The sequence below is a fragment of the Rhinatrema bivittatum genome, chromosome 1 (assembly GCF_901001135.1).
Source record: "Rhinatrema bivittatum chromosome 1, aRhiBiv1.1, whole genome shotgun sequence".
Taxonomy (NCBI): domain Eukaryota; kingdom Metazoa; phylum Chordata; class Amphibia; order Gymnophiona; family Rhinatrematidae; genus Rhinatrema; species Rhinatrema bivittatum.
This window is the reverse complement of record NC_042615.1, coordinates 228,768,261-228,795,705: the sequence shown is the minus strand read 5'-3', so window position 1 is coordinate 228,795,705 and position 27,445 is coordinate 228,768,261. Positions and strand designations below refer to the sequence as shown.

Genomic DNA, 27,445 nt, shown 5'->3' with positions numbered 1-27,445 from the left:
CAAAAGATTGAATAGCAGGACATTCCCAAAAACAATATCCTTATGGTGCCCCTTTCCAGCTGGTATGTAGGGCACAGTGCAGAATCCAAATAACCCACTCTAGGCAGCCAGGATGGAGGCAAGTACGCTCTCCGCAAAAGCTTGAATTGCATCTCCCGCAAGTTAGCATCTTCCGTCAATTCAGGGATGCGCTTTATAGCCTGGAGGAAGGGTAGGTCAGGTAAATCTCACAAATCTGCCTTCCACTTATCATGCAACAAAGCACAAGAGACCTCAGACAGAAGCTGTAACAAGGACATTGTGTAGAATGGAAGAGACATTGTGTGGCATGGAAAAATGTCATAACTATACGTTTTTGATGTGGCATTGGGGATCCCAGCGGGAGGTGTGAGCTTGATCAATGTTGCCTTAACGTTGGCAAAGAAAACTGTGCTATCACATTGGAACACCAATGAGTTACCTGTATTTCATGTGTGGAAATCACAAATGCAGCTATTTGCAAGTATGGAGCAAATGAGACAAAAAGAAGTTACTGGACGGAAAGCAGTATTTCAACAACAAAAAATTATTTTACGTTATGAAAGAAAAGTTTATGTTTTGATACTATGATCGTTTTTTGTTAATGCAAATGACACCCCTTAGGATGAATGGTGGAGAAAGTATGTGTGAGAAGGATGGATGTTAAGAGTACGATTGTGAGAAGTTCAGCGTATATAAAAACTGATGAGTGGGTAGTTCCAGTTTGCTTACTCTTTGTTTGTTATTGGGTCACATGTCATCCTGATTGGAGAAAGATGTACTGTTATATTTGTCAGTGATGTCTACTTCACTCAATAAAATATTTAGGAAACAAAAAAAAAAAAGATCCAAACACTAACTGTACTCTTATTGTTTCACATGTGCTGCCAGCTTTATTAAATCTATTTTTTTTTCCAACCATAAATCTTATAGAACTGAATCCGAGCAAGAACTCTGTACTCAGCTAAAACAAAACTTCTCTGGATTACCTGGCAGCAGATCGTTATGCTTTTGTTTATTAATGACTTATTCCTCTGTAGGCGTTCTCATCCGTCTGTTACCTAGCCTCAGCAGGGAAATCAGCATATGGGTTTGGATATTTGATATCTGAGACCTGTATACAGATAAGAATCAAAAGTAAAGAGATATTTTGTTTCTCTCCATGGTGTTTTTGGCTTAGTAAAAAAGGCCATTCTCTGCACAACCAGTGGGAGGGGCACATTTTCTCCTTGCGTTTTTTTCTTCATTTCACTACCACACAAGGGAATAGCACAAATAAGAGAGCCCAAGTTCCCCAACATGCTGACTCTGGAGACAATTAATCTAATTAAAGCAGAAGTACCTCCTTATTCAAGGCAAAATTCAGGTGCCACCTTTACTTTTTAATTAGGAGGACTGCTCTTCCTATATACTTATAAGTGTAGGGATCCATTGGTTTCCCTAACTAAAAGGAGTGTACCAATTGATTGGGGGAGTTCTGTGTAGAAGTTAGTGAGAGAGGTCTGGGTTTTGCTCCCCCGTATGGGACTGTGTGTCCTAGCTGTTTATCATCCCAAAACACCATCTATCCTCATGGATTTTTAGTTACCTTTCAAGCTGACAGGAGCCCTCTGTCTCTTGCGGGCTATATTTTATCCTAATTTATGGGAAAGAGGTAAGGAAGTTTTCCAATTTAAGGAGTCAGCTACCCTTAGACTCGTTTATCCAGCCTTTAAGCTTGCTTTGGACTCTTTTATGCCAATTTTGAGATTTCCCTGTGAAAGAGTCGGTCCCTCTTGTTGCAGTGCATTGGGCATTCTGGTATTTGAGGCTGGATTTGGGGTAAGGAAGACCTGCTATCTCTCTTTCAGAGGATAGACCCGACAGTGGCCGGATACAGAGGAAGTATATTTTGAAGTTACTGTCTTTTTGCACTGTCTCATCTGTTTGGACTCAAGGAAGTTTTATTCCAACCCTTCTTGCTTCTGTTACGTCAGTCGGCCGTGGACCCCGCGACCGACCTTCCTTACTACCCTGCTGGGGCCAGCTCCCGGCTCCACGACAAGTCAGGGGAGGCACTAACAGCACTGCTCTTCCCTTCGCTGCCCTGTCCACCAATGAAGGACCTCGAGTCAGTCCACGCTCTGACTCCGGATCTCCCTAGGCACGCACGCGCCATCTGTACCCTTTTTAAAGGGCCAATGGCGGGAACTCCTGGGCCGTCCCCGACTGATAACATCGCAAAGATGGGATTCATAAAGACCTTGTTCGCCCCTTGCTAGCTGACTTGGCAACGGGTTCCTCCGCTAGTGCTTCCTCCTGTCTCCTCGGATCGTGGTTCCTGCATCGGACCTGCCTTTGGCTCTGGACTCTAGCTTGGGTACCCGCTCCTCGGGGGCCTGCTCGCACTCCAAGTAGGGATTCTGTCTCCAGGTTTCCCCGCTCCTCGGGTTAGCCCCTGTGCTTCCAGAGATCCTGCCTACCGGCTTCCCTACTTCTCAGGGTTGCCCCTCGGACCACCTTCCTGCCTGGGAGTCTGCGCTCCGTGCTTCCCCGCTCCTCAGGGTAATGCTTACGTTCTACTTAAAGACTACTCTCCCTGCTTCCCTGCTCCTCGGGGTAGTGCCTACGTTCTACTTAAAGACTACTCTCCCTGCTTCCCCGCTCCTCGGGGCAGTGCCTGCATTCTACTGGAGACTGTACTCCAGGCTTCCCCGCTCCTCGGGGCAGTGCCTGCATTCTACTGGAGACTGTACTCCAGGCTTCCCCGCTCCTCGGGGCAGTCCTTGATTCTCTATCTGAGGTACCATTGTGTGCAGGCCCGCTCCTCAGGGCGGCTTACGTCACTACTACCGGATCTCCTGCTACAGCTGGCCTCGCCTCCCGACTCCACCCCGCAGGTGGTATCGACCCTCACCTCGGGCCAAGGGTCCACAAAACCCACGAATCCTAACAGTTTCTTGATTGATTTTTCCACTTTTGGGTTCAAAGACTATTTTTATTCCACTGGGAGCCGATGGCCCTTGGTACCCAGGACTCAGTGAACAAACCATTGAGAGAGTGGAGTCTTTCATTCTGAAAGAGACAGAAGTGTGGAGGAATTCATCTGGAGGAAAGGATCCCATCAAAGGACACTACAGGAAGGAAGGAAGGAAACTAAAGGATGCAAAGTAAAGGTAACAAGAACTTAGCTGCTGCTGCTGCATGGAGGATTAACTAAAGGGAGAGCGAGGAGTCCATCAGGCGCTGCCTAAGGAGTTAACTGAGTCCAGAGGATTTAGGAAGAGAGAAATCTGGGGCTAAGTTCTGATAGAGCATTCGAAGTAAATTCTGACCACCTGCAGTGGGAGGAGCTGGAAAAATAAATCGGGAGTTAAAGGAGGATTGAACAGACTTCAATCTGATAAATCTGAGATAACTGGAGTAATTGGGAGGAAGAAGGAAATCTGTGTAAATAAAGTGCTTCCAGCAGAAGTAAGACTTTACTAACGAAGTGGAGTCACAAGTATATTACATCTTTCTGCTGTCTTATTATTTATTGAGGAACTGAGAAATGAAATTGAAGCTGTAAATATTATTCAGTTATCTAATCAACTATCAGTAATGAAGCTGGAAAGCACCATTCTTCTGCTGTGTGTTAAACTGAATGCAGAGAGGATGTTAATTATCAGTGCTGTGTACAGAGGAGGGAGAAAGGGCTGGGTCTTGCAAAGAGCAGGGTATAAGGACCATTGTTCATCCCCACACCGGGAGCCTAGGAAGAGGGAGGCCACAGTCCCAGGAGCCATTTTTTCAATTCCTAGTAAATTTGACAGGAGCCATTATTTTTGGAAAGCAAATCTATTGAAAAAAGAAGACGCAAATGGCACTCAGCCGTCTAGAAATGGTTATTTTACTCATGGCAAATCAGAATTCTGTGGCAAGTTTGAGGTACAGATGCTTTATGGAGCACGTACCTTAGCAATGGGTTTCCTGTCAATTCACTTTACTTTGAACTGCTGTGGCTACAGAGAGGACAGCCCAGGGGAGGCTACTCCCGAAAAGAGCTTTTGGTAATATTCTACCTCGGTGTTTCCTGACCTTTTCAAGCCCAAGGCTCACCAACAATAACAAAAAAAGGTTGTAGGGCCCAGCAACCTCCACGGTGCAGGCCGTGTGGACACAGACAGGACTCCTGTGACCAAAAGAAGTGCTAAGGGTGCACGGAAAGCCCCACCAGTCTCTCTTCCAAATTCTAAAACAAAGGGAGAAAGGGGGTGGGGGCGTAGACACACATAAGCTCAACACAATGGACCAGTTCCCTCTCTATACAATTGCAAGAGAAGGGCGAAGTCGTTGAGGTGCAGGCAACTAGCCACATGTGACTGCCGGAGCTCCTTCACTGACCCTGCTCCCACTGCTCGAAGCGAATCCCATCCAGTGCTCAGTGCATGCCCTCCCTGCCTCGTTCGCGGGCCGATACAGAAAACTTCGCAGGAGAGCGGGTGAGTGCCCTCTCTCCTGGGTGCGCGATCCAGTAAATACATTTATGTAAATGAGGACCCGCGAGTTTGACAGCCGATGCTCAATCTTACCGGCATCGGTTCTCGAACCTGCTGACAGCCACGGGTTCGGAAAACGGATGCCGGCTAAATTGAGCGTCAGTCTTCCAACCCACGGGTCACGGGCAGATTTTTAATTTTTTAATTTTGATTTTTTTTTTTAATTGTGGGGCCTCCGACTTAATATCGCTTTGATATTAAGTCGGAGGGTGTACAGAAAAGCAGTTTTTTCTGCTTTTCTGTACACTTTCCCGGTGCTGGCCGAAATTAACGCCAGCCTTTGGCAGGTGTTAATTTCTGAAAGTAAAATGTGCGGCTTGGCTGCACATTTTACTTTCTGTATCGCGCGGGAATAACTAATAGGCCCATCAACATGCATTTTCATGTTGCGGGCACTAGTAGTTTCGGGGGGGGGTAGGCCGCGCGTTTAGGGGTAGATTTTCAAAAAACGCGAATAGGCGTACTTTTGCTGGCGCATCAGGCGCCAGCAAAAGTACGCTCGATTTTAGTAGATACGCGCGGAGCCGCGAGTATCCACTAAAATCCTGGATCGGCGCGCGCAAGGCTATGAATTCTGTATAGCCGGCGTGCGCCGAGCCGCGCTGCCTACCCCCGTTCCCTCCAAGGCCGCTCCGAAATCGGAGCAGCCTTGGAGGGAATCCTCTAACGCCCTCCCCTCATCTTCCCCTCCCTTCCTCTATCTAACCCACCAGCCCGGCCCTGTCTACACCCCCCCCCCCTTACCTTTCTCCGGGGATTTACGCCTCCCGGAGGGAGAAGTAAATCCCCGTGCGCCAGCGGGCCTCCTGCGCGCCGGGCCGTGACCTGGGGGCGGGTACGGAGGGCGCGGCCACACCCCCTGACCGCCCCGGGCCGTAGCCACGCCCCCGTACCCGCCCCCCAAACGCTGCCGACACGCCCCCGAAACGCAGCGACAACCGGGCCCGCCCCCGACACGCCCCCCTCGGAGAACCCCGGGACTTACGCGAGTCCTGGGGCTCTGCGCGCGCCGGTAGGCCTATGTAAAATAGGCTCACCGGCGCGCAGGGCCCTGCTCGCCTAAATCCGCCCGGTTTTGGGTGGATTTAGGCGAGCAGGGCTCTGAAAATCCGCCCCTTACTGTATAAGGGCTAAAAATAACGCGTCGAAAATGCACGGCCAAACGCAGGCTAACAGTGTGCTCCGCTGGAGCGCACTTTACCGTATCGGCCTGTCAGTCCGGGAATCAGACAGAGGCTGAGAGGACTCAAAGGAGGAGGCTGAGGAAGGGGGAAGAAAGTGTTGTAAGTCATTTGGGTGCTACAGTAAAGTGGGAGCCAGCTATCCAGGGCTTGCATGCTGTCTTGTTAATTGCCACACCCCATGGTTCATGCTGTAGCTAGGCAGAGGAGGAGACTGCACATGTTCTCAGAAAGGAGCTCCTACAGGTTTCAGAACCACTACCTGCAGTCTCTTGTAATTGCCAGGTGCTGAGAGCGGAGCCCAGGTGCTGGTCTGCACCCGACTATCAGACACTGGTGACTTTTCCGTGGCACTTTTCCGTGGTCTGAAGGCACACCAGTGTGCCAAGGCATCCTGGTTGGGAAACACTGCCCTACCTCATGTTGCCGGGAAATGGAGAGACTAGCTGTAAAATACACAACTTTAAAAAGGCAAAGACTTGTCTACATATGCACCGCATACATCACATCCATCGATATTATTGACCTTTCTACTTGATATCTCACCTTCAAGTTGAGAAAACTGTCATCTTTTGATAGTGAGTTAGAGAGATAAATGTCTTTGTTTTCACTTATTTGATTTTGCTTTGTAAAGTCACCTGGGCTTAAAAGGGTTCAATTCAGTCTTTTTGTGTTTTTCAAGCAATGTCAAAGCGCTGCAAATACAGCAGGTTAGCGGTACTTCTAGAAGGGAGCATTCATCTTCAGTCAGGGTACAATGAACCTTGAAGTTTGAATCATTTGATCATTTTATTATTCTATGGATCTGTTTATCAGATAAATGGGCAAAAACTCAGGTATTATTTAAAAAAAAAAAAAAAAAAAAAAGAGAGAGGGATAGAAATCACCTTATGGGAGAACCAAAATGGCATCCTGAGGGGAAGACGCGTCAGCACTAGCTCCAGTTTCACCTCGTCTTATATTTCAATTTTCCTTTTGAATATGCCTCACACTAAAAGAAAAGGCCGACTAAGGGATGCAACTTCGACTCCTCATCAACTGGCAATGATTCAGACGAGGATAGAGGGCTTCTGCTCCGCAGCGGGACAAGCTCCGGTAGTTGGCACCGCTAGCGCAGGACCAGAGCAAACTCCTGCGCCATGGGAGGAAACAACATTGAGCCCCGGAGTCCCAATGACTCCCTCGCCACCTTCACATGACGCGGCCGAGAGACCGGGCGGTCGGGCGGGGCGGAAGACGCCTGAGGCCGAAGATGAGACCGCCTTCGAGGAAGGTGCCCCAGCCAAATTCGCGTCTCGCGATGGGCAGCGGTGGAACCAGGACATCTACACCGCTGCCAGCTGGAACATCTGAAAGTTTGGAGGCAGGCAGCTGGGGATTCCCGCTAGGAAGCCTGCCTTAGCAGGGAGAGAACTCCTGGAAGACTCCCAGAATAATGATGGAAATCTTCAAACTCCAACGGTAACTTTTTCAAACAGACCTCTTTTGGTTAAACCTGCAGTGGTAACATTAGATTCCTTGTGGAAGGCAATGTCTATTTAGAAAGTTCTACTGTTTCATGAACATTGGCTTTGAAAGAGTCTCAAAGCCAATTTGCTTCTTTAAAACCGGAGGTTACTGTGCATTCATCCAAAATTGAAGAACCTGAACTTAAAATGTCTCAGATTCAAAATACCATCTTGGCGTGGGCCGTCCATTGCTCCTACCATGTGACAGGGGCCAACCAATGGCACCGGTAGCCCCTGTGACATAGTAAGGGCAAAGGGCCACCGGCGCCATTTTGATTACTGGCAGCCGACGGCCCAAGAGCAGGAGATTGCTCCCGGACCCCCACTGGACCACCAGAGACTTTTGGCAAGTCTTGGGGGAGGGGGTCATGAGGGGGGGTTGTAGTTAATTAAATTTAAAGGGTTGGGGTGGGGTTTTGTTTTTTATTTTTTTTTCCAGACAAAGAGAACGATAAAAGTTTTCTGATTCGGGGAGTGGACCGAAATGGCCCTCCCCCAGACTCGAAAATGAAATGGGGACAAAAAAAATTGTATGCACACCCCTAATTTGCTCCATAAGATGCACAGATGCCCAGGAACAGAGCCGGTTTAGGACACCATTTTTTTTTTTTATTTTCCCCCTCTGAATTCTAGGTGCATCTTATGGTCAGGTGCGTCTTATGGAGCGAAAAATACGGTAACTGAAAATTTAACAAAGAAAAAATTATAAAAAAAAGAAATCACCTTATGATCTCTTGTGTTTCTCTTCTTTCTTGTTCTTATTCCAGATTCTCCTTTGTTTTTTGTTTTTACCAATTCTGTTTTTGCTTACATATTGTAGGTTTAACTTGTGTTGGGGTTATTGCCTTGACACAGTTCTAGGGTTCTAAGTAGTCAGTGGTCAATCAAATGTTATAGTGAACCAAGAGATAAAACATTTACTGGGTCTGACCAGACTTGGAATAGATCCAGGGTAAACCACCTCTTATATTCCAACTAGGATGCTCAGACATTTGGAATGTCTATGCATTTCCATTAGTTATAAATATTATTCAGTCATCTAATCAACTATCTGTTTTTATTTACAGGAGAATATATACAAAGTCCAACTCTCAGGAAACTCCATAGTAAATTCATTTGCATGCATGCTTTGAAACAGCTGTATCAACAGTAAAATATTATCTCATAAGGGCAAAATTTCTGGGTGACGCACTGACAGCTTAACGTTCAGATTCACTGGTGCTTCAGGAGTAGATACAGCAGCGGTCTGAGTCCATGCTTCCATGAGCTGACTGGCTAAAATTACTTGGACATCCTAGAAATGTTAGGGCATTCCTGAATGCTTCTCAGTACCTAATATGTCAATGATTCATACTCATATTCAACAGAGGCAGACATCAGAATTGGCATTAAGCAAGCCCAGCCTAGGAGCAGGACAAGGAGTTGTAGTTCTCTATGCTGATTCTGGAGCCTTAAAAGGTACATGGATACATCCCTTAGAATATGGACTTCTAAACATATATATATATATATATATATATATATATATACACACTGGAGAAAAGTAGGGGAAAGGGAGATTATAATAGAGACATTTAAATACATTCAAGGAGTAAATGCACAGGAGGAGGGTCTCTTTCAACAGAAATGCAGCTTTGGAGCGAGGGATCATTGGATTTAGATAAAAGGAGGAAGACTCAGTAACTCTAGCAGCCCGGCTGCGCTCAGCCCCCATCCCCATACATACAATTAAAACATAAGCATTAGGTGGGTGAAAAGGCCGCAGCTTTATTGAACAGCAGATATAAACTTTAAACACCTGTACCTGAGCCGACCCACGAATAGCCAACTGGGCTACCCCCTGCCGCCCACCATGAACCAAGCAAGGCAGCAATCTTATCGGGGCCCCCGCCTCAGCCCCGAAGCGTACCGATGCCTCGCCATCAGCTATAAGGTGCCAGCCTGGCGCTATCCTTACCCTGATGCTCCCCTGCACCACATTTGAAACCCCTAAAACTGGCTCAGGTACCTGCCACTGGCATGAGCTAGGTTGAGCCCTTGCCTCATGCGTTCCACTACCTTATATATAGCTGCGACATCACCTCAAACTTTAAATAGCTCTTCTAAAGCCTCTTGCAGAGAATTATTGAACAAGTCATAAATTATGTCAGACAAATGCACCTTGTCAGGCCTGAACAGGCCCTCACATTGCACATTGGCCCAAACCCCCCCCCCCCCCCCCCAAACCTGATCCACACACCAATCTGACGATTCACCTTCTGCGACTTCGCCCCCATAACCACAAGTTGTTCCACTTTGGTCGCAGAATGATATCAGACCATAAGACGCAAGTCCATGGAAACCATACAGCAAATTTGGCCCAGTCTGCCTTGATTCTGTTGATCAGTTGTTTAGCAGAGAAATCCCCAAGGTTATTGCTGCCTAGATGAATTATCAAAGCGTCAGGAGAGGCTGACGATTCCTTCAAACAATGTGACAATGAAAACGGGTGCTCCCACCACATGCCCCATTTGCCCATCCAGGTCACCAGAATGCCATGAGGTGCTAATCCAAGATGTCATCCATACAAGTGAATGACAGCTCTTCTTGTGGCCCAGTGCACAAATGAATGGCCAATAAGCCATGCGGCCACCGAAATTGGGGTGTATCTGTAAAGAAATGTAATTGTTGAGAGTGGCTGAGTTTACTCGATCCAGTCTAACATAGGAATTAACAGCAGCAGACCTCCACCTTCCTATCTGTTGAATGGCGTCTATTTGTAGTCCCGACTGCGCTGCGCTAGTTGAGGCTCCAATCCTGAAAGCATGTGTGGTGAATTTCCCTGCATTGAGACCCATCTTAGTCACTGCCAACCTGAGAATGGCAGAGAACAGGTATCTGGTCAGTGGCACTAAATCAGCGACCACCAACAAGTGAGCCCCGCCAGAAGGCCGAATTGCTAGGTATTTCTCCAAGTTCTGCACTGGGCATGTGACTTGCGAGTCAACACATTTTAGGGATAGGGTTACGCCCTTGCCAGCCTGATGAGTTTTGGATCTATGTATTTGTATTTGGATATCCTGACCCATACATAAGACATTCCTCATCAGTGCGCCACTAGAGCCTGAGTCACTCTCAGCAGAGGCCACCAGCTCATTCACGTGCAGGGCACCAAAGAAGGCCAAAGAAAATGCCAGCCAAAACAAGCTTGTTTTGAAGCCTGATGCACATATGGATGGTACCAGAAACCATAACTTCATCAGCATGTCATGCATGATCGGCAGTCGAGTGTTGTTGGTCGGACCGATCTTTTTTGCCCAACCAGCCAACTTCTTTTTGATTAGGAAGGACTTGATAGAATCGCCCAACCGCGTACCTATGAGAAGAAAGCCAGCCCTGTTAGATACTTGACCATCGAACCCCTAGATACTCCCAAGTCTTTCTGTGCTGAAATGTAGCAAACAAGCAAGTCCTCTGGCACAGGCCCGGCGACCCAACCGTGCTGACACAGGAATCCTCTCATGTGTTCATAACCTTTACAATAGGCTGCCCAACTGGCTGGCACCAATGCTCCCCAAAGTAGGTCCCATGTTGTCAGAGACTAATCGTCCATAGGCGGTCTGGTATTGAGGCTCCTGTTCTATCAGCCAAGGGCATTTGCTTATAAAACACATCCCATTTAGCACATGATAAAGTATCAGCAATCTTGTTATCAACCCCTGGCACATGTCGCGCTCAGATTGCTGTGTTAAAATGCAGGCTCGCTTGAACCACCTCCCTCAGTAGCTTGACGGCCCTGGGACATTTTGACAACTGCCGGTCTAGAACTTGAACTACAGCCTGGTTATCACAGCAAAGTATTATGTGCTTGTTCCGCAGCTTTTCACTCCAGAGCACCAAATCTACTAATATAGGGAACAGTTCCAGGAAAGTGATATTCCGAGTCAGGCCTGCCTCCTCCCAGGTATCCGGCCACGGCGCGGCGCACCATGTACCCTGACAGAATACCCCAAAACCCCATCCGCCGGAAGCGTCCAAATGTATATCCAAGTCCCATCTGGAGAGCCACACCGATATGCCATTGAAATCGTCCAGAAAGGATAACCAAACTGTGATGTCAGCACAGATGTCTCTTGATACTCTGATGAAATGATGTGGCCACCTGACACCTACTGTAGCGGCATCAAACCTCTTCAGGAAAAGCCGTCCCATGGGGATCATTCTGCAAGCAAAGTTCAATGAGCCCAGGATGGCTTGCACCATGCGAAGAATCGGCTTCTTTGCTTTTGAAACCTGGTGTAGCATGACTCTTAGCACTACAACTTTGTCCTCTGGCAAACAAGAGACCATGCTGACTGAATCCAATTCAGTCCCCAGAAAGCAAATAATATCTTCAATGGGCCCTCTGTCTTTTCATGTGCAAGGAGACACCAACTCCTTGGCAACGGCTTGGAATTCGCACAGTGAGTGGGCGCATGCATCGGATCCTCCTGGTCCAACAAATTAAAAAGTCATCAAGGTAGTGAATGATGTTGTTCATCTTGGCTTGCTCTGCAGCCAGCCAGTGAAGGAAGGAGTTGAAGAGTTCGAAGCAAGCACATGACACCGAGCACCCCATTGGCATGCACTTGTCGAAGCAAAACTGGTCCTGAAACCGAAATCCTAATAGCGGGAAGCTGTCCAGGTGGACTGGAAGCAGCCAGAACTATGACTCTATGTTTGTCTTGGACAGCAGAGCACTCCAGCCACACTTCTGCAGTAGGTCTATGGCAGAGTTGAAGGATGTGTATTGCACCATGCATTCCTCTGGAGGTAGATGATCATTTACTGATGCACCTTGAGAGTACGAGAGGTTCTGTATAAGTCAGAACTTGCCAGGCTCCTTCTTTGGTACCATGGCCAATGGTGAAAGGAACATTTTCTGGAAAGGGCAAACAGAAAATGGGCCTGCCATCCATCCCAATGCCAGCTCAGAGTCCAATTTCTGCTGCACAATGTCCAAGTGTCTCACTACGGAAGGGGCATTTTCCATGCTCAACTCATGCACCTGGCCCGTAAAGCACGCACCCGGCCCGTAAAGGGGATAAGAAAACTGTCCCAAAACCCTTACATAATCTGCAGTGCCTCTCTTTGTCTAAGGTAACGGTCCAACCATGGTGCCAGAGTAGGCAAAATTATGGGGGTAGGCACTTTGCCAAAGACAATACTCTCATTTTGGCCTGCCGTCACTCCCTCCAGCTGATTTCTTAATACATTTGCTCGCTGGATGGGGAGTGGCACAGCCAGAGTAAACATGTCCGAAGTTGCAGTCCTGAAAGCTGCATGAGGATCTGTTATAACGCCAGCATACCTTGGTAGGTGACAGGGTTGTCCCGCTGATCTGCATGCTTGATGAGAGAGGTTTCCGAGATAACTGCGTGTGGGCACCCGTGTCGCTCGCCTTGTTGGTCATCTGTCTTAGCCATAAGCTGACATCCTGTGTTCCCCAAGACATGAAATGGTTCTCCTCCATCTTTTCCTGAAAATGCTTATCGTAGTTTAACCAGGACCAGCTGTCATATTCTTTGTAAGCTTTGAGTATTGTGTCCACATAACTCAGCATAGGACCACACTGCGAAAGGTCATCTTGCCCAATGTCACTCATCATCCGGAGAAACACTCGAGTCTAATTGATGATATTCCTTGGGACCGTCTTATCTGCTTTGGGCAGCACATCCCCATTCTTTTCCTTCTTTCGTGCTGACCGCCTATGCCTTCCTTCCATGATCCTGAATATATTGATGTATGAGCGTTTTCTGATCTTCCTTCGTAGGCTCTCGGCACAATTTCCCGTAGCTGGGATACGGTAGTCAGGGCTGGAAGACTCTGGATGCTTCGCCCACATCTGCTGATGGGCAGTGTGTGCTGCAGTCTAAGGAGGCGTCAAAATCAGCTGTGTTAGAAGAGCTGCTGCTCGTGCTTGGGCTGTCCATACGCTTGCGTTTTTGTTTGCCCTTTGTTTCAATCACCTGTGCAGAAACCCCTCACTCTTTCTCAGTACACACACCCCCCCCCCCCCCCCAAAACCCGCTTGAGGCTCACCATCAGCTGTCGAGCTGGTTGCATGTCCAACTGGCACGGTTGCCTCACCTTGCTGGATTGCCCTGTGGGACAGAAATGATCGACTCTGCATCCACTGGCATCGCTTGCTGTTGTGTAGTTATATGTAACCGTGCTGCCGCAGAGTTGTCCTCCGCTGGTGCCTCTCTGCCATTGGTTGCAGGCCTTGCTGATCCAGGCTGTGCCCCTGGCATTTGAACTGACAAGTACCCCAAGGATGCAGGGGATAAAGGTACGCAACTGCGTAAGTAGTAAACAGAGACGAACTCCAACAATTAGCCTTGTTAGGTGAACAGGGGCTGGCCCGCCAGCCTGCAAGGGGTAGAGGACTGAGGGGCCAGCTAGCCCCCTGCCGCCTGTTTTGCTCCCTGCTGCCAGAACGGGTGTTCCAGCATACCCCCAGCTTGGTTAACCCAGGCATTGGTCTTGCTTGGGATGCCCCCATACCCTGGGTTAGGGGTTGGCATGTGCTCCAATGGCTGCTGTGCCATTGTCTAGGGATGAGGACTTTGTGCAACTGTATTATGGCCGCGTCTTGACTGCTGTTTGGCTGTGCTTCCCCGCAAGGGCTCAGGTGTGAGCTCATCTGAACCTGAGCCCTTCTGGGGGAGTCCTGCTGCTAGCCACACACTGCCTCACTCTCATGATGTACAGGTGGTCTTTGCAGCTCTCACCCATCAACAGGAGCATTTTTCCATGGTGTCAAGCTAATGGAAAGCTCAGCCCGTGTTTTCCCCTCCAGTTGGCTGCTGGACTCCCTCACCTGCTGATTGATCTAACTTACCTGTTGTGGTTTTTTCTTCTTCCCAAAACCCTCCCTCTTGCTGCTCGGCTCCGCAGGAATTGACTGCCTTTTTTTTGGTCTGCCCTGTCCTTGGGAGGTGGGTTGTGGGCATTCTCAGGCTCACGCATTGCAGTCTCCAGAGCCTCCAGTATCTTCCCGGAGGGCAGGTTGCAGGATTTCTCAGCCATTTTTTTTTTTTAAATGTGACACCCCCCCCCCCTCGATTCGCAACTTTTTCTTATTTAATTGAATCTTGCTTTTATTTCGGCTGCGTCTCTAACCAGCCGTGAGATGTCCGTCCCAGAGAGCTGGGGAGGAGGAGTTTTGTTCCCGATTGCGACCGCGTGGCTTCCTATTAGAGCTTTGGATCGCTCAAATAGTGCTTCTGCTTCTATTCCGTCTACGCTGGCCTTGAGGTTCCACTTGGTCGTTGCTCCCTTTAATTTAAAGGTCCCGGCTAACGCTGAACTGCGGAGCTCCGTCCAAAGCAGTCGGCCCGGGAGCACTTTTGTATTTTAAACGGAGAGTCGAGGGATCACCTGCCCCAGAGCCCCGGCTTGGGACTCGAAGCGGCAAGCAAAGGAACGATCTGGCCGCATGGTAGTCTGCTGACTGTCTCTCCGGCTGAGCCACCCAAGCAGTGGCTCGGTCGAAAAAGGGCAGCCGGTCTTTAGCACAGCTCTTAAATATGGTGCACCGATGTCATCACCACAGGCCGACTGCTCGTCCTCCCGCCCCGTCATCGCCACGCAAAGCTATTTGGGTAGCACAGCCAAGTGGAGAAAGGGGGGAGAGAGGAAGGCAGTGATGCACTGAACCAACGACACTTCCCCCGGAGCTCCAGGCTGCGTTGGATTGCGAAGCGTGGCGCTTGGTTACTGGTGGGCTCCGGGAAAGCTGGAGCCCACCCATTTATTTACGTAAAAGGGTGGTAAAAGCATGGAACATCAATCTGGTAAGAGAATTAGCAGTTGTGGGGAGAAAACGTGGAGGGGAAGCGGTAGGGAGATAAGAGAAGTCCTGCTTTAGCTTGCCAGCTGCTCCCACCAAACCCAACTGCTAGAGAGCTGCAAAGAGCTCAGTTAAGCTGGGGATTCCTTTGCTCAGTCTGGGAGATGGCGCAACAGGCACTGAGGGCCGAGGGAAGGGTTACACAGGAGCAGAGGGCAGTGAAACAAAGGGAGGAAATCAGAAGTCAGCCAGACAATCAGGCCGATTCCGTAAAAAGTGCAGGAGAGCCGGCGCTCCATGTTGAGCGCCCGCTCTCCCAACGCGCGCCCAGGCATCTCTCCTGGGCGCACGATTCTCTATTTAAATTAGATGTCGTACGAGTAAGGAGGTGCTAGGGACAATAGCGCGTCTCTAGCGCCTCCTTATTAGCGGTAGAGCTGGCTGTCAGCGGGTCTGACAACCGACACTATTTTACCGGCGTCGGTTTTCGAACCCGCTGACAGCCACGGGTTAGGAAAATGGACGCCGGTAAAATGGACGCCGGTAAAATTGAGCATCCATTTTTCTAAGCTTCTAAGGTTCCTCCGACTTAATATCACTAGGATATTAAGTCGGAGGGTGTACAGAAAAGCAGTTTTTTTTCTGCTTTTCTGTACACTTTTCCAGGTTGTTTAGAACTTAACGCCTGCCTGGGTGACTGACTGACAGGCTCATAAGAACATAAGAACATAAGAAAATGCCATACTGGGTCAGACCAAGGGTCCATCAAGCCCAGCATCCTGTTTCCAACAGTGGCCAATCCAGGCCATAAGAACCTGGCAAGTACCCAAAAACTAAGTCTATTCCATGTAACCATTGCTAATGGCAGTGGCTATTCTCTAAGTGAACTTAATAGCAGGTAATGGACTTCTCCTCCAAGAACTTATCCAATCCTTTTTTAAACACAGCTATACTAACTGCACGAACCACATTCTCTGGCAACAAATTCCAGAGTTTAATTGTGCGTTGAGTAAAAAAGAACTTTCTCCGATTAGTTTTAAATGTGCCCCATGCTAACTTCATGGAGTGTCCCCTAGTCTTTCTACTATCCGAAAGAGTAAATAACCGATTCACATCTACCCGTTCTAGACCTCTCATGATTTTAAACACCTCTATCATATCCCCCCTCAGTCGTCTCTTCTCCAAGCTGAAAAGTCCTAACCTCTTTAGTCTTTCCTCATAGGGGAGTTGTTCCATTCCCCTTATCATTTTGGTAGCCCTTCTCTGTACCTTCTCCATCGCAATTATATCTTTTTTGAGATGCGGCGACCAGAATTGGACACAGTATTCAAGGTGCGGTCTCACCATGGAGCGATACAGAGGCATTATGACATTTTCCGTTTTATTCATCATTCCTTTTCTAATAATTCCCAACATTCTGTTTGCTTTTTTGACTGCCGCAGCACACTGAACCGACGATTTCAATGTGTTATCCACTATGACACCTAGATCTCTTTCTTGGGTTGTAGCACCTAATATGGAACCCAACATCGTGTAATTATAGCATGGGTTATTTTTCCCTATATGCATCACCTTGCACTTATCCACATTAAATTTCATCTGCCATTTGGATGCCCAATTTTCCAGTCTCACAAGGTCTTCCTGCAATTTATCACAATCTGCTTGTGATTTAACTACTCTGAACAATTTTGTGTCATCTGCAAATTTGATTATCTCACTCGTCGTATTTCTTTCCAGATCATTTATAAATATATTGAACAGTAAGGGTCCCAATACAGATCCCTGAGGCACTCCACTGTCCGCTCCCTTCCACTGAGAAAATTGCCCATTTAATCCTACTCTCTGTTTCCTGTCTTTTAGCCAGTTTGCAATCCACGAAAGGACATCGCCACCTATCCCATGACTTTTTACTTTTCCTAGAAGCCTCTCATGAGGAACTTTGTCAAACGCCTTCTGAAAATCCAAGTATACTATATCTACCGGTTCACCTTTATCCACATGTTTATTAACTCTTTCAAAAAAGTGAAGCAGATTTGTGAGGCAAGACTTGCCCTGGGTAAAGCCATGCTGACTTTGTTCTATTAAACCATGTCTTTCTATATGTTCTATGATTTTGATGTTTAGAACACTTTCCACTATTTTTCCTGGCACTGAAGTCAGGCTAACCGGTTTGTAGTTTCCCGGATCGCCCCTGGAGCCCTTTTTAAATATTGGGGTTACATTTGCTATCCTCCAGTCTTCAGGTACAATGGATGATTTTAATGATAAGTTACAAATTTTTACTAATAGGTCTGAAATTTCATTTTTTAGTTCCTTCAGAACTCTGGGGTGTATACCATCCGGTCCAGGTGATTTACTACTCTTCAGTTTGTCAATCAGGCCTACCACATCTTCTAGGTTCACCGTGATTTGATTCAGTCCATCTGAATCATTACCCATGAAAAACCTTCTCCATTACGGGTACCTCCCCAACATCCTCTTCAGTAAACACCGAAGCAAAGAAATCATTTAATCTTTCCGCGATGGCCTTATCTTCTCTAAGTGCCCCTTTAACCCCTCAATCATCTAACGGTCCAACTGACTCCCTCACAGGCTTTCTGCTTCGGATATATTTAAAAAAGTTTTTACTGTGAGTTTTTGCCTCTACAGCCAACTTCTTTTCAAATTCTCTCTTAGCCTGTCTTATCAATGTCTTACATTTAACTTGCCAATGTTTATGCTTTATCCTATTTTCTTCTGTTGGATCCTTCTTCCAATTTTTGAATGAAGATCTTTTGGCTAAAATAGCTTCTTTCACCTCCCCTTTTAACCATGCCGGTAATCGTTTTGCCTTCTTTCCACCTTTCTTAATGTGTGGAATACATCTGGACTGTGCTTCTAGAATGGTATTTTTTAGCAATGACCACGCCTCTTGGACATTTTTTACTTTTGTAGCTGCTCCTTTCAGTTTTTTTCTAACAATTTTTCTCATTTTATCAAAGTTTCCCTTTTGAAAGTTTAGCACAAGAGCCTTGGATTTGCACACTGTTCCTTTTCCAGTCATTAAATCAAATTTGATCATATTATGATCACTATTGCCAAGCGGCCCCACCACCGTTACCTCTCTCACCAAGTCCTGTGCTCCACTGAGAATTAGATCTAAAATTGCTCCCTCTCTCGTCGGTTCCTGAACCAATTGCTCCATAAAGCTATCATTTATTCCATCCAGGAACGTTATCTCTCTAGCGTGACCCGATGATACATTTACCCAGTCTATATTGGGATAATTGAAGTCTAACAGTACATAGGAGCAAAAACCTGCACTCCAAGCAATATCGCAGAAACCACAAGTGCAGGCACACGGTTCAATCCTGACAAAGTACTCCAAAGCGGTGTATATATTAAATACTTTTAATTCTTCAATATGGCAACTCCTCTGGCTCATACAAACATCAGACTTAATGGCGTCCCCCCATTTGGGGGACGCCATTAAGTCTGATGTTTGTATGAGCCAGAGGAGTTGCCATATTGAAGAATTAAAAGTATTTAATATATACACCGCTTTGGAGTACTTTGTCAGGATTGAACCGTGTGCCTGCACTTGTGGTTTCTGCGATAATTGAAGTCTCCCATTATTACTGCACTACCAATTTGGTTAGCTTCCCTAATTTCTCTTAGCATTTCACTGTCCATCTCACCATCTTGACCAGGTGGACGGTAGTATACCCCTATCACTGTAGTCTTCCCTGATACACAAGGGATTTCAACCCATAAAGATTCAATTTTGTATTTAGTCTCATGCAGGATGTTTATCCTGTTGGACTCTATGCCATCCCAGACATCAACATGCATTTGCTTGTGATGAGCGCTATTAGTTTTCAGGGGTTGGCCGCGTGTTTTCCGACGCACTATTACCCCTTACAGCACGTACCGTATCGGCCTAGGAGAGAGAGAGAGAAAACAAGACAAACAGGTGAAAGGCAGAGAGGGGAAGAAAGAGAAATATGGAGAGGGACATGAGAACAGTTCCGAAAGCGAGAACAAAACAAATGAAGAACGATAATGATATGGAATGGAGACAGAGAATTGGACGACAGCTGAAACTGAGGGCAAGACAGGGTGTGGAGTTGGCCCATAACTGTGCAGACACACACACTCTTGAGTAGGAAAAGGGAAGGGGCTTACAATACATTTGCAAGGTCTGACAGGTATGTTAGTTTGCAGTCCCACTGACTTGACTGTACTAATTGCCCTAGCTCTGTTTGATTTAAATAGAAAGTTTACTGGTTTATTAAAACTAGCATTTAAATTTGTATGAGGCTCCATGTCGGCATAGGAAAGTTTAGCATTTGAATCTCAGTGCCTGAAAAATGCAAACTATCCCAGAAGGCTGCGAGGTCTGAGAACAAAATATGTGTTCGCTGGCAGTACAACCCTCATGGGTCTGCATAATTTCATTTTCTTTTTATTGCTTCTTTCCTGCATTTCCTCAGTCTCCTGTCATTTTTCATACTTGTCATTCCTTTTACTTACCTCCACTTTTTCTTCTTTCTCCTTCTCTATATTTTTTTGGTATTATTCTTCCCTCACGTCAGCTGGTGCCTCCACTTCTAAAAGGTGCATCTTCTCCTCCCACATGCCTTTATACCACCTATCCCTTTCCTTCCTTCCTCTCACGTGTCCCTGCTTCATGTCACTCCTCCCCTTACTTCCTCCCTCCTCCCTGGGAGCCCAGCAGTTTCCTTCTCTTCTTTTGGGCTTTCAGCTCATTCGGAACTGGCCTCTATTGGCCCATCACACCTTCAGCCTTTATTCACTGCTACCTGGAAATCCCCCCCCCCCCCTCTCCGATTTTCAACCCCCACCCCAAGCTCAGCCCAGCCATCACTTTGACAGTCCTCAGTCAAGGGCCACAGACTGCAGCTCTCTCCAGAACCCGGCTCACATGGACCCTCCCGCTGAGGCTCCCTCCCCTTTTGGGAGGCTGCAAACTGCAGCATCCCTAGCCCCAGGCAATTGAACCCAGGTCTCCCGCATGGCAGTGCCCAGCGCTCGCCGCCAAGCCACCAGTGTGACCGCCTACTCCGGATTCTCAATCCGTCCTTCCCACCCATTCCATGCTGCCTTTTTAACTTCTTTCCCCCAGTTTAGTGCTGCTTACTTCGGGCTGCATGGAAGCAGTGGGTAGGTGGCAGGAAAAGCTGGGATCAATGGACAGCGGCGGCAGCAGGGATTGGAGACCCTAGTCTTAGTCATCAAGGATTTCTGGTATAATCCTGCAATGGGAGAAAGGGCTTCCTGAATGAGGTCTTTACTGAAAAAAAAAAAAAAAAAAAAACCAACCTGGTAAAAAGATCCTTCCACCTATCCCAACATCCTCACTTGCTTCTGCCCATTCTCCCCCACCTCTTGCTCCAGCCTTTACCTCCTCCCAGTCCTGCATGGTTTACCTGACCTCGTGGGACCATTCTGTAAACTTGGCTCTCAGGCCGCCCGGCTACAGCAGCTGGGAGAACATTTCAATAAATAAATACAACTAAACTTACCAATGCTAATGCAGCCCACAGGCGACCACAGCGACAAAGGCTGCGCCTGGAGAGCACCCCTGGAAGCTCCGTGAGATATGCAGATGGCCCTTATCAGCTGTTTAGAAAAGCTGACCTCTTGCTTTCGGCAAGATACACTATTTACATAAAGAAAATGGGGACAGGACACAAACACGCATTTACCCCTGTGAGCTGATGGGCTGTGCCAGGCGAGTGTACTGCAGTTAACAAAAACAATCATCAACAGGAGAGGCGGGGCGGGGTGAAGGAGAAACGCGGCCAGTCCAAGTGCCACATTTTTTGATACAGTTCGGCTAGTGAAGGCAATCTTAAATACATCAGTGGAAAAGGTCCCTCTTGGTTTCGAGTGCATGCCAGTTGTAAAACAGGAGCACGTATATTTATTTCTTTTGCTCTGCCTGCAAAATTCCAGGGTCTGTTGGAAACGAAAGTCAAATGACTGGAAAGAGTAACCTCTCTTTTTAGCGCAGCTATGTACAGTTAGTGTTACCGCGAAGGGGTGGAAATTCTGATGGGATCACAAACCAGCCCTGAAAGAGACATTTGCTTAGTATTTTGGAGAGTTGCCTGCTAAATCCATAAGCAAGACAGAGCTTCATCTGATGAAGGCTTACTATTTATTATTATTGTAAGATGGCTTGGAAAAAGGCACCAAAATAAATGAAGTAAATGCAAATGCAATGTAATTACGAGGAAAGAAAGATGCTCTGTGGTAATTCTAAGCAGAAAAATGGACAGATATTGTAAATGACCTGCCATATTGCACTCCATTATTATGACTAAATTTTTTTGTTGTTTCAGAAGCTTTTATTGTGGAAACTGTGCACATGCCAGATTATTCATGCAAACGAGAATACCGATAGAGTTCAAATTACAGTATGTAATAGGAAGAAAATTGTTCAGTCAGCTACAGTTTCCATCTGGTAGTATACTGGGTAACGTCAATACCAATGATAATGTTAGTAAAGAGAACAATAACTAATGCATCATGTAAAGTATTTTGTAAGTAAAATTATAATCGGTATTTACTGTTCTGTCGACCTAATATTCCTAAAGTAAATGCCTATTATTTATAAAACAAAACTACCCCAAAACTCATTCCAAGTAACCTTGACCATTTCATTATGATACATGGAGTACTGGAGTAAAATCTGATGACCGGCCAAACATCTGCACATCCCAAAAGCCAAGCTAAGGTCAAAGTTGAGTGAAAGGTCTCTCTCCCTATTGAAATGAATGTTGGTTCTCCTAGGTTATCAAACTCATTGTTCGGCTGAGATAAATTTTAACCTGCTTCTAGAAGCACTCTACCACAGCAAAATACATGGATGCACAGGATTAAGGGATAAAATGGGTAACAAAAAGGATTAAATGGTCCAGAGCACATACACAGGGTGACCAACCTGTGGTTTGGGAGCCACATGCGATTCTTTCATGTGCAAAATGCAGGGCTTGCGCTCCTGTCACTATGGCAACTGAGGACCACTGCAGAAGACAGGAAGGGGAGGAGGGCCTGGAGCAGAGAGCACATACTGCAGAACAGAGCAGTCATTCTTCTGCCTACTCCAGCCCCTACCCTCCTGTTCTTCCAGTGCAGCTGACTGCAGCAGAAGATGGGGTGGGGAGAAGTGAGAAAGAGAGAGAGAGGGGAGTTGGAGTGGGGGGGGGGGGGGGGGATAGTGGTACTGGACAGGTGAGGAGAGAGGGTACAAAGTAGCACAAGAGGTGGGGTGAGAATCATTATGTTGGGGATGTTGAACCCCTTTTGCCCTTCTTGTGGGGATGGGGTATGTTATGCTGGGGCTGCCAAGAGAAAGGCTGGGTGGAGAGATTAAGAGAAAGAGAGAAAGATATTAGCGAGAGAGAGAGAGAGAGAAAGGGTCATATTGGTCAGAGACTGGTGAGACAGGGTAGGGAGACAGAGAGCAAGAGAGAGACTGATGGAGACAGGATGGGGTGATAGAGAGATACTGTGGGAGGACTGAGAGAGACTGCTGGGGATGGGATCAGGGAACTGAGAGAGATACTAGAGGGAGGTTTGAGACTGGTGGGAACAGGATGGGGGATTGAGAGAGAGAGAGAGAGAGAGAGAGATACTGATGGGGATGAGGGGGGAAAGGGCTCCCCACTATTCTGCCCTCCACCCTCAGAAAATGTGAGGCTCTTTGGTACTGTACATTGTGATTCCTTGACTGTTGGTGCATGAAAGGCAGACCACCTGTTGCGTCGGAGGTGGACCCTTGAGTCGAGGTGGGGTTGACACAACCCGTAGGTGAGGACCTGCAGGTCCCCACCATTGGCTGAAGGTAGAGGCCGCTGGAGCTTCACCTATACCAGCCCTCGTTCCCCACGGGTTGAGCCTTTGGGTGCCGGGGCTGGCAGGAATTAGGTGGGCCTCGAGGTTGGTTAGAAAGAGAGGTTGGTTCAGCCCAGAGACAGCAGACAATAGGTGGTGTAGTCCTACCCTGGACTGGGTACGGTACTGGAACTCGGGCGCCAATGGAACGGAGATTAGCTGGGGTCACTCGAACAAAGGTAGGCCGAAGCCTAATAGGTCCACGTCCAGGGAGTAGGCTAGGAGACAGGCTTGGATCAGGGCCGACAGCAAAGTGGAGGTTGTGGCAAGCAATGCTGAGTTCTGATCATGGAGAAGTCAATAGCGTTCTGATCATGGAGAAGTCAATAGCGTTAGTCAATCAAGGCAATGGTCTGATCACTGAGAAGTCAATAGCATAGTCAATCAAGGCAATGGTATGATCACAGAGAAGTCAATAGCGTAGTCAGGTATAGCAGAGGTCTGGGTCTGGAGATAGGCAGAAGCGTAGTCAAGCAAAGCAAAGTCGATATCCATAGAGTCAGTCCAAAACATAGACAGGGCAGGAATGAAGAAGACAGGAACCAGGTACAACGAAGGTCAGGAACGAAGAGTAGAGAGGATTCTCTAGCAGCAACGAGTACGCGAGTAGCGAGGAGACCTGTTGCAAAGGCATCGCTATGGAGCGAGGCCTGAGCTTAAATATACAGAAGAGTTTGACGTCATCATCCGGGGCAGCGGCCAGGTTACCGCTGCGAGCCCTTCATAAGGATCAGTGGTTCGCGTGCGCCTAGGGAGGAGCACAGCGTGGATAGTGGCAACTCTCCGTGGACCATGTGGAGAGGCCCGACGGGCAATGGCATCTTGACCTGCAACACTGGGGACCATGGCAGAGCCGGAGGCACCGGGGGAGGCCTGAGGTCAGAGCCGGTGGCCCACCGCTGCCAGCGAGGAGGAACCAGGAGCTGGAGTCCGAGTAAGAAGGTGAGGGGACCACGCCGTGGGTCTGCCACGGACGGTACGCTTAACACCACCCATGCTATTGAAGCATTTCAGTTGTCCTCCAATGTCAATGCAATGGTAGGTGATAATTCAACTTTAAACTGATCAGGCTTAAAAATTTCCATATCAGACGATTAAGTGACAGGATGAGGTTCTATCTGTTCTTTTTAATCTTCAGGGGCTTAATTCACCTCCAGAGGTTTGGACTACACTAGGCAAATAATGGCTAAATATTAGAGTTTCCCAAATGTAAGGTTACGAGGGACTGTCCTCAATTTGAGATCAATATGCCTGACTGATTCTTGTTGGGACAAGTTGCCCACAATTAGAGTGGGGCCAGACTCTCAGGACTTCTCCCATTTCCCACACTCCAATCCCCTGTACTCTTAGTCTTCCCCCCTCCCCTGCCAACATCCTCTCCTTCTCTTCAGCCCCTTTCCCCCTCATTGAGCTCAGCCAGCAGGAGGAGTGGCACTTACAAGCATGCCAGCCTCTTCTGCCACACAAGGCCAGTTTTTCAGCTTGAGCTACATAGGCCAGGCTTGTGATACAAGCCACACATATCCCCATAGATTTCATAGCTCATACCATGAGGCTGGACCTACACAGTACAGGAGGCTGATGTGGTATTAAGCACAGCTCCTCCTGGTGGCCCGAGAGAGGCAGAGAGGAACCAGGGACCCAGCAAAGAGGAGAGGGAGAGGAGATTGGAGATTGAGGCGGGGAGCTTGAGAGGGTATAGAAGATAGGTAAGAGAGATTAGAAGGAGAGAGAGAACTTGGGATAATGATAGTGGGGAAGGTGATGGAGAGGGAGACAGGACTAGCTATTGGATAAAGAAGAGACTAAATAGTAGCAGGAATTGAAGGAAAGGGAGTCTTAACCTGGGGTGTGTGTGTGTGGGAGGGCGAGAGACAGAGAGAGAGAGGGAGAGGGAACAAGGGAACAAGGGAAAGAGGTAGAGAGGTAGAGAGGTAGAGAGGTAGAGAGAGGATTTGTGATGGGGAGATGAAAAGGAAAGGATTGAGGAAGAGGGAGGAAGGTTTCAGAATAGTGGGGTTGTGAATAGAGATGGGGAGAGAACCCAGGATGGCAGGGAAGGCTAGAGGACTTGGTATATTGGGTGATGGAACAGGAGAGAGGATCCAGGATGGAGGGAGAGGGAGAGAGGACCCAGGATGAAGGGAGAGAGGAGTGATTGATTGGAGGGAGAAGGCAAAATAATCTATGATGAAGGAGAGAGAGGAGTGGGGAAAGAAGAGGAGGACTAATGATGTGTGGGAGGGGGAAGAAGACGGAGTGGGAGAGAGGAGGCTGATAGAAAGAGAGAAAGGACCCATGAAGGGAGGAGGGGAAGTGGATGGTGGGGGGAAGGACTGAGGATGGTGAGGGATAGAAAGGGAGAGGACAGGGAATGACGATAAGAGACAGGAAGCTTAGTGACTTGGAAGAAGAATCCTAAGGAGATAATATAGGAGAAATGGGTTGAGAAATGGAAGAAAAAAGGAAAAAGCAGAGGACACAGAGGAGGAGAGTAGACAGGAAAAATTGGAAGAACAGATAAGGAGGAAGAAGAAAAGTAATGAGCACAAAGACAGAAGGAAGAGGAAGTATTACAGCATCCACTGCTTAAGGAAAAAAGACAAAGAAGGAAAAGACAGAAATGAAACAAAAAAAGAGAGAAAACAAAATAACGAATACACACAAGAGCAGAGAATAAGAAAACAGAGAGAGGCTGAGCCAGAAAACCAAGCCAGGCACCAGAGGTTTGAAATTATTTTATTGTCTGATAGAGAATATGAATTAATTAATCAGTGTAAATTCAGTTCCAAATCTCAGGCCCTGGGCATGTCTCCCACTTACTATTTACATGTTGGAAATAGCGGGATTTTGTTGGCAGATTTTACATATTCTGCTGCATAATTAATTCTCCCATTAGACCTGAGACTTTTGTATTGGGTCTTAAATATTCTGTGGTAACAGATTGGAAGGCATGTGCTTTTAAGTGTCAGGAAAGTGCATATTTTGCAAGTATATTACTACAATTTTCCCAGGAGACAGACCCCAGACTGCTGCCTCAACTCTCCCTGCCCCCCCCCCCCTCCCCGTGTAAATGAACTGCTGACTGCTGGTACCAAGCAGAGCAGTATCCCAGATTCACCCACCAAAAAGGTGGGAACCTTACCCAAGAAGGAAAACACCAATAACATTAGTCTGAAACAAAGAGAACTACAAGACTCAAATGCACTGAGGGGTAACAAAGACCATACCTTTTTCTAATATATTAAGTTTTGCATGCAAATGCCAGAAGCATGACAGATAAAAATGCAATCACTATTAACAGCAGCAGCATTGCTCCCAGTATTCCCTGAAACCCAAGGAAACTGTAGAATCCTGTCCCATCCTAGACCAAAGGGCCTTGAAACAGTTCTCATGAAAGAGATGATGAAGATGATTTTCCTAAACAAGGGAGACTGACTGCATTCTCTGGACCTCAATTATGTGTACACTCATATAGAGTTACTTCCCAGTTGCAGTATCTCAGATTTATCTTAGGAGAGCTCCCACCTACAGTATTGTGTTTTGCCGTGCTGCCTAGCATTGGTACCACGAGGGTTTGTAAAGTAGCTAAGGATAGTGTTGCATTCCTACACAGAATGGATGTGCATGTGTTCCGGTATCTGGACAACTGGTTGGTCATGAGCATATCATGAGGCAGGGACAATTAAAGCCCTGCACATCACTGTCTGAGTGTTGGAGTCTCTTGGGACCGATGCAATACAGTGTGCTAAGCCGATCGCACTGTTTAACCCGCTGTCGCACGCTTGTTAAATAGGCGCTAATCCACCCCCTAATGCAATAAGGGGATTAGCGCCTATTTAACGAGCATCCGGACGTGGAGTGAATGAGTTAGCACTCATCACATGCAAATGCATGTAAATGAGGCTATTACTCATTCACTCCAAATGCAAAAAAAATAAATGTGCGTCTCAGACGCACATTTATCGCTCAGCTATTAACGCCTGCCTGGAGCAGGCATTAATAGCTGAGCGCACTGAAAAAAAGTAGAAAAACTGAAGAAAAAAAATATATCTCTGTCGGCCACTTTGAAGACCGATGCCGATATGCTCAGCGTCGGTTTTCATAACCGTCTGGCTGCAGTAATGAAAACCAATGCTGACTTTATCGGCGTCGGTGTTCATAACCGGCAGACAGCCAGTAACCACGAGGTCACATTAGCAAGGAGGCACTACGGTCACGCTTGCAATCCTAGCGCCTCCTTGCTAGCACAACCTCCTAATTTGTGTATTGCATGGCGCCCCCCTTGCGGGCGCCATGCATGCGTTAAGAAAACGGGCACTGAAAAGTCAGCGCCCGCTTTCCACGAATAATATTGCATCGGCCCCTTGGGGTTCTTTTTAAATTATCCAAAGTCCAAATTAAGCCTGTCACTTCAACTGGAATTCATAGGGGTTCTGTTAGACATGACTAGAGAAAAAGCCTTTCTGCCTTCCCACAGGATCACTAAGTTACTGGCCACAG

The 27,445-nt window shown here is 47.3% G+C and overlaps 1 long non-coding RNA gene across 2 annotated transcripts in view; it reads right to left on the bottom strand.

Moving 5' to 3' along the window:
* The window catches only part of LOC115080318, a 39,232-nt gene extending 18,497 nt beyond the window's left edge, over positions 1-20,735 (bottom strand). Inside the window, exons 1-2 of one of the 2 annotated variants that reach the window (XR_003853553.1) lie at positions 20,566-20,735; positions 20,181-20,333 (exon numbers count right to left, since the gene is read on the bottom strand). This is a non-coding gene — a long non-coding RNA (uncharacterized LOC115080318). The remainder of the gene's footprint in view (positions 1-20,180; positions 20,334-20,565) is intronic. The other variant, XR_003853552.1, reaches the window with a different exon arrangement.
* Between the last annotated feature and the right edge of the window lie 6,710 nt (positions 20,736-27,445).